The sequence below is a fragment of the Cyprinus carpio genome, chromosome B20, assembly GCF_018340385.1.
Source record: "Cyprinus carpio isolate SPL01 chromosome B20, ASM1834038v1, whole genome shotgun sequence".
Taxonomy (NCBI): domain Eukaryota; kingdom Metazoa; phylum Chordata; class Actinopteri; order Cypriniformes; family Cyprinidae; genus Cyprinus; species Cyprinus carpio.
The window spans coordinates 17,575,322-17,583,885 of NC_056616.1; positions in this window are offsets into that span (position 1 = coordinate 17,575,322).

The following is an 8,564-nucleotide window of genomic DNA, read 5'->3' on the forward strand; positions in this document are numbered from 1 at the left end:
ATAAGCCTCTCTACTGATATCAGTCATTAATATAAACCTCAGAATTACCTCTACATCTACATCTTTTGCACGGAATAGCTTTTTTGATGTTATGTTGTATTAAAATAATAAAGCTCACCTGAAAATTACAGTTCTGTAATCATTTATTTACTTCTATGTTGTATGTAAAACCTGTATGCATTTTTTTGTCCATAAAATAAAAGTGGGGTCCAGTTTTGTTTTCAATCCCATTGACTTTCGTTGCATGAAAAATGATTGTGTTTCACAGAAGAAAGTCTGTCATACAGATTTGTAACAATGTGAGGGTAAGTAAGATGACAGAATTTTGGGTGAATTGCCTCTTTAATTGTATATGCGATAGCCTCCATAACATATCTTCAGTGTGTGGTCAAAAGGCAGAGGCAACAAATGATGAATCATGATGAATCATAATCTGAAGGTTGTTTTGAAAGTGCAAATGGATGGATCCATGATATAGATGAATTTAACTGTTTCTATGGAAACAGATTTAGATCAATTTAGCATTACATCACTTGCTCACCAATATAGTCTTGTCTAAATCAGCAGAGAAATATACACAGATAAAGCACCATTTTCAAGTGAAAACAGAAATTGTGTTGATTGTTTGTGATGTGGGAAGACCGGAGGAAGCATTATTATGGATTATGGAATCCTATTTTGGCCAGAAGCAATGGTTTAAAGTTAAAATGGCTAAATGATGGATTTGCTTTTCACTTCACAAGATGTTAATTGATGCTTTGCACTTGTGGATTACTTGTGATATACTGTGATGTCTCTATCAGCTGTTTAGACTCTCATTCGGACGGCACCCATTCACTGCAGTGTCACTATAAGTGATGTAATTCTAAATTTCTCCAAATCTGTTCTGATGAAGAAACAAACTCATATTGGACAGCCTGAGGAAAGTTTCAGCAATTATTATTATTAATATTGGGAGAACTATAACTTTGTTCAACAGAAAACAATTTGTTTGCTCCCATAAAAGAGACACCAGAATCAAAGATGTGTGAACTAAAAACCAAACTAATGTTGGGTTATCTCAGAAAAGGCATGCCATGGTCCTGTTTTTCCTCTGAGAATAGCTAGGAATTGTGGTTTGGAGGCTTAAGCAGCCTGCTGTAGTAATATGACAGCTTTAGGAGACATGAAATGCCATGTCACTGACCTATGATGTTACAGCAGAATCTTAAAGACTACCCTTCAGCAGCACTGTCACCACGGCAATTAAGTGCAAAATAACCTCTCACTTACTACAGCCTCCCATGGTGCATTGAAGGTCATACGTCATGCTACAGAAAGAGAGAGAGTTGTTGATGTAGAGGGCAAGAAAAGAGAGGAAGAAAGGAGAAAATTAGACCTACATTTGATAAAAGGAGAAAAGGAACACAGATGCAATAAATCCAAACACAAGGTAAAAAAAGCGTCTATAGATACAGAGATCAATGGGATTCTGACTACTATATTGATTGTACTGAATGGCTTCTCTTTCTTTCTCCTTCTCTCATTCAACACTCCCTGAACAAAGATATCTTCCTTTCTTTCTCCCCACTGTTTCTATTGACCTAACCGCTTTTATTGATCATGTTTTAGGTGTAGATTAATGCACTCTTTGACCTGAACTGCACTGGCAAGTGGTCATGTGGATATGCTGATCTTTCTGTAAAATTGCTTACACAACACACACTTGTTTTTTGTCACAAACTAGTCTCAGATTTCAAACCTCAAAGGGTGATGTGTTTCCGTCTTGTAGTGTGGAATTAGCTTTACTATACTGCAGCAGCTGATTTAGCTTGAGGTAAATCAAGCACTGATCTCATCTGTCTTTGATCATTTAAATCTGCAGGAATGCCAGTCTGCGGGTATTGACAGTGCTGCTGAAAATGTAAAACCTATGAGTCTGCTACATCATGGAAAATATTTCACAGAAATGGGAATTATGATTGGGAGTCGCATCATGATTCCGCTTCAGTCTAGTGTATGTGTGTGTTAGTGTTAAGTGATCCGATGCGCTGGTGGGAGAGTCAGACTTCTGATCCTTTGGCTTTCTCTCTAGCCCGTCTTCCTCTCTGTCTGTCTGAGTCTCTGATAACACCTGAGACATGCTGACATCACCATTTCTGGTTAATGCCACTGCAGAGGGCACAACCAGCAGAGGAAAAATAGCACAGATGGGGGGAAGAAGGATGCTTTCTCTCTCTCAATTTTCTGCATCTCTTCCTGTCCTGAAATGACTAACTCTTTCATTTTACGGGTATATATTTGTAGTTCTAATCTGAAACTGCCCCTTAAATGGTTAAATGGTTTTTGTTGATGTAACCATAATCAAGTTGATACAGTAATAATAAATGTTGTATATAGTCAGTAAATTTATTTGTTTTTTATGGTCAGTAAGGGTCAGGGAAGGGTCAGTGTTTTTTTTTTTTAAAGGAATTGATACTTTATTCAACAAAGACACATTAAACTCATCAAAAATGTCAGTAAAGATAATGTTATGGTTACAAAAGATTCTTATTTCAAATAAATGCTGTTCTTTTAAACTTTCTATTCCTCAAAGAATCTTGAAAAAAGTATCACAGTTTCCGCAAAAATATTAAGCACAATTGTTTTTAACATTGATGATAAGAAATGTTTCTTAAGACTCAAATCAGCATATTAGGATGATTTCTGAAGGATAATGTGACACTGAAAACTGTAGTAATAGCTGCTGAAAATTCATCTTTGCCATCGCAGGAAAAATTTCTTTATACATTATTATTATTATTATTATTATTATTATTATTATTATTAATAATAATAAACAGAACAGTTATTCTTATTGCAGGTTTTTAAAATATATTTTTAATCAAATAAATGCAGCCATAAATCAAAAAAATTTACAGACCCCAAACTTTTGTTTTTTTCTTTGTTGTGACTGAATCTACTTGACTAATAACAATCATTTCAAGGGAAAGATTACAATTAGAAATAGCCTGTTATGTTAAACACTGCACCGATTTTTATCTCATGTTAACTAATGCATTTAACTACCGTCAGCATACAAGCATATTGTAAAGTGTAATATATTTCTCTTCTAGAACAAAGCACGTCTGGAAATCCATAAACAGCCAGCCAGCAAGATCTTTTCTCCTCTCTCTGCAGGTCCAATACATAAAGCTAATGAAGATGATCATCACAATCTATCCACACTGACAGTAATGCCTCTGTACCCATTGACCTTTAGGAACATGCTAGTTTGCGTCATAACAAGTCTGTACGGAAACCCAAGCACACAGAGACAGCCACTGGCACATTCACAGCTCCCTTCCCCTCATCTGATGACCAGAGAACAGGAAGGAAAGCTGTATCCATGGGGAGATGATCTGCTTTAACCCTGATATGAATCAACTAATTTTGCAATTGTTTAGTTGATTCATGCATCGTGTGTGTTATAATCACAACAAATCCACCGTACCCATGGTTCTAAATAGTCTAACTCAATTTTAGAGTCAAAAACGTGTGCTTGATACAGTCTGTGAATTGATTAGCGTTGAAGTGCTAAAATGCATTTTAGATTTGTAGGCGCACACTAAAAGCTGAGATTGAAGTCAATAAATAAATAAATAATCATACTGCCAGTGGCCTCAAAGCCTTTAGCATATGATGATGATTTAGATTGATTATTGTAGATAAAAACAATCTAAATCACACTTTGTATTCTACATTTGATCAATCCAATCAAATTGCATCTTCGCAGATAAATCACTTTAAACTGAATATTTTATCAGCATACCATTCAAAACCTATATGGTTTTCTTTTTTTTTTCTTTTTTTTTTCTCAGTGGGAAAAATGTTTCCAGGTACAACAAAATTCCTGCTTGTCAAATCTGCTATTTTCCAGTTCAGTTGCAATTTTGCTTGGTTTATTAAGAAAATTATAAACAAGATTAGGATTTGAAGCCAGGTCCCCTTGCACGCTAATTGAAAAAGTGTTTTACTAAAATATCTTACATTTCAATAATATAATACTTAGATGTTATCGTGCCTCAAAAGATTGGTGCATGACGTACCTGATTCTCCACACCAGTAGTATTTCTCAAAACAAGCAGAAGGTTGAGACAGTCATCCAGCAAAGCTCTGATAGAGATGATAATTAACAAATGTTCTTCATTCATATAAAATCTACACCAAAGAATGTTCATATCAATCTGACTCATAGAAATGTCTCGTCAGCGCTACAGCACATTCAAACGGCCCAGTGACAAGAATGCACCAGAAGCCACAATCTGATAAAACAGGGATGATATGTGGTGATAAGATAAAACCTCTGCACAACCACAGCCACAGACAAACAGCCACAGTATCTCAGCATTCTGCAGCACCTATCAGTCTATACTGAAGGTTATAAAAGGATGGAACCTGTGAAAAATCTCTTGAGGTAAGTAATCTGAATTGGTTGGCAATAAGCCATGTTTTACACAAAATAACTGATCTGTGACCAGAAAATTCTTGTGCATGGAAAAGAACAAGAGACTTTACTGGAAGTGAGTTGAAGAATGACTCCTTGTCATGTTTAAGCGTGTTAAACCCTGCGCTGTAGTCTTTTCATTTAAACTGTGGTTTCTGTACTGGTGGCCTATAATCTCTAGGTTCCTTTTGGTTTAATTTGTCTGTGAGGTGGATCGTTTAGCTTCCTGCTACAGGAACACACACACACACACACACACACACACACACACACACACACACACACACACACACACACACACACACACACACATGCAAGCCTTGAATGTTTTCATTGACATCTGCTGGATTGCCTGTGAGGGTAGACAAACTTTCTCCAGCTTTTGTAGAGCAAAACATGTTTATCTGTGAGAAGTAATGGACCTACCCTCATATTATTGCTGAAACTTCTTTCTTTCTTTCTTTCTTTGTTTATTTTCCTAGTTTGTTTAGCGCCCTCAGTGAATTATCCTAGTTTGTTTAGCGCCCTCCTCTTTCTTTCTTTTTCTTTTTATTTATTTATTTTTTTATTATTTTTTCCTTTCCCAAACATAAATGCAAAATCATTACAGATCTGAAAAAGCCACAGTCTGCCTGTGGATAAACACAGGCCTGGTAAGACAGGGAAGGGCCCCCCCTCCTCATGCCCCCAAAAGCTGAGCAAACAAAAAACACACAAGCTCCATGAGTCAGCAGATGAAAGACACTGGGGGCATCACTCACACATACTTCACCATGACGGTGACATGCACTAACGGGCAACGTGTAGTCTTAAGTCAGGAACAGGTTGCACTTATCAACCTTTTTTTCTGAGTTGGCAAACAGAGAAACATGCCGTTTTCCTTTGGTCTGTGTGTGTTTTGTGTAGGTGGTTAAGAGACCACAGGTGCTGAGAAGATCAAAAGGCATGAAAAACTCTGTGTTCTTTGTTTCTAAACATACCCAGAAACCTCTACAGTCAGAGTACACTAATTTTTCAGTGCTTTGACACCAGAATGAGAGGAAGTGAAAGAACCATGGCCCCTCAGGACAGACCGTTTTTAAAACCCTCATGTTCTGTTGAGACTTTACTATTTTTATGTTTGAGGTCCCAGAGACTTAAATGACATATTTACATTATTTCATTGCAATATTTAATGCAAACACAGGCATAAAATATTTATATGGAGGATGATTAATGCAAATTTTATAGTAAAGCTATTAACATGGACATGGCTGGGACCCCAAACAGAAAATGAGTTAGAAATTTAAATAATATATTGATTTTTTTTTTTTTTATGTTTAGGAAATTATAAATATAATTATATGTGTATGAACATAATTAAGAAAGATATATTAAATATGTTTAAAGCTACTAAAATTTACCTGGCTGGAATCCCAAAATGTAACATGAAATGTTTTTAAATGCATATGAAATACAGTATTTAAGAAACATAGTAAATATTTTCCATTTAAAGAATATAATATAATATAATATAATATAATATAATATAATATAATATAATATAATATAATATAATATAATATAATATAATAACAGTTACAATAGTTTCTTTTACAAAAGTTTCTTATAATTAAGGTTGATTTTATTATAAATGAGAAAAAAAAAATATGGATAACCTTAACGTACATAGGATTGGACATAAAACTTCAGGAAAAAACCATTACAACACATTACAGAGTGACATCAATTAGTGAAGTTCATCAGTTATCACATAAGTCAGTTGTCACCTTCATAAGTAACCCCTCTGAAAATTGTGCTGGTGGCTGAGTGTTTGTAACACCTGGAGGAAAAGTGGCCTTTTCAGTCTCTTTTTGACACCCTGCGGATGCAGTCAGGAACTTGAGATGCTTAATCCCTTCATACATGAGCTAGTGTGTGAAGGATAGCAAAGCTGTTGTGTTTAAGCCCAGTTCTTAAGATTCACCGAGAAAAATGTGTATGTGAGAGAGTGCAGAGGCTCGTTCAATAGTCTGCCTTCTTTTCCTGTCTGTCTCTTCTACCCTCTCTCACACTTTGCTATTGTACGCTGGTCGCAGAACCATGTATTACAGCCTGCAGCTCAATTTTTTCTCCAGATCAGATTTCTCAGAACACAGATGCTGCAAAAACTCACAACAAAAAAGGCTTTTAAAATAATGCATCCTTTGATTTCCAGGCAGGCACCGGCCTCCTTGATTCCAGTTTGACCTTGCCCTTCCAAACAGCTTTGAAAAACAATTTGGCTAAGAAGTCAAAGCCTCTACACACACATGAAAAAAAAAATGCATTTGTGATTGGGAAACAAGAAGCGCCATGTTTGTTTGGGGGCAATGTAATGCTAGTTCACCAGGGTCATCTTTGCTGCATGATCAAATGAGGAATGCTCTCCCTCGGTGCCTTTATAGTTTGAATTATGCTGGTGAAGTATCTTATTATGACATCTCGTTCCTTGGTCCGAACACGTCTGCCGGCTTTGATATGGGCTACGATCGTGTCATAATGAGATGGCATCATAGGAAAGGGATCGGAGAGGGCCTACATCTGAGAAGCCTGTGGAATGGAAAGTATTCACCACTAAACCAAAACATCAGAGCCTCTAATCTCCCGTCGTGGTATAATGTTTATTGTTTTTCCCTTCATTCTAGCTAATTGGATGACAATGAAAGATATGATAAAGAAGACTGACGATGACTAGTGAAGTGCATACTGGCTTAGAAGCTGACGTCAGCATGGGACAGACATGCACATGCATGAATGCTGCCACTCATTGAGACGACCTCACAATGACCTACACACACAATCACTCATCAGCTCTTTCTTTTCAAAATTCACAGAAAGACACACACATATGTATACGCAAATCAATAACCTCAAACCAATGCCACGCTGTCAATAAAGCTGAAATTGAAATGTTAATCGCAGTAATGCTGACATTTGCTTGTGTAGTTAGAATGTTGTGATATACTGTGTCCCAATATATACACAGTGGATAACTATATGTAATATTTTGTTCAATGTAAATCCAATTTCAGTGACTATTTTATTTAGAGTAAAAGTGCATTCACTGCTAAATTATTTTGAGACAACTTTAGCATGTACAGGATGATGATGCATGTAAATGAAAATATTTGCTAATTTAGTTGCAAAGTAGAAAATTGTAAATTAATTAACAATCAAATAATCTATGGAATTATTACAAAATAAATTAAATAACAGAAATACTAGCAACAGCATTCTGCTCCAATTCTAAGGGGTAATCTTCAAGTAAAGGTATAACATTCACTTTTTACCTTTTAACATTCACTTTTCACCTCAAAATAAAAACATTTATTAATATTTTTACTATACACTGTAAAAAATATTCTGTTAAATGTATGGTAAAAAAAATATAATAAAAATGTTATATGGGATAACTTATTGGTTCCTGTTTATTTTACAATGTATAACCATATATATTTTAACTGATATAAAATATACAACTTGAACTACTGAAATCTGCCTTTTAACGTAAAATGTATGAAAAAACAAACAAATATACACACACACATATATATATTTAAAAACACACACTTAATCAGAGTTCATCATAAGTGGCTGGTCCATAAAACATGGCCAATACTCATATATAAAAAGTACACACTGTCAAATTAATATTAACTAAATAACTGAAAATGTGACACAAAATAACCTAAAATACATAACTGAAAATGAAAAAATATACAAAGCAATCTAAATTAAATCAAATCACATTTGATAACAGGAACTTCAGGGCATTTACTTATACTGTTTTTCACTACAAATTATAGGGTAATAGTCTCTACTTGCAAAAATCATACATTTGACCACATTTTACAGTAAAATTACATTTAATATTATGTTACATCATTTACATATTTTCAGTCCCCCATCCTGTATTGACAAATAGACCTAAAAATAATATTCAAAAATATGTAGAATATGATTTACAATCAAGACAGGCATGATTGAGGGCATACTCGTTCAATTAAATACACTCAAGGGGACACAATCTACACCTATGTAAAGCATCTAATATAAAAGTTCATGAACATTCACAATG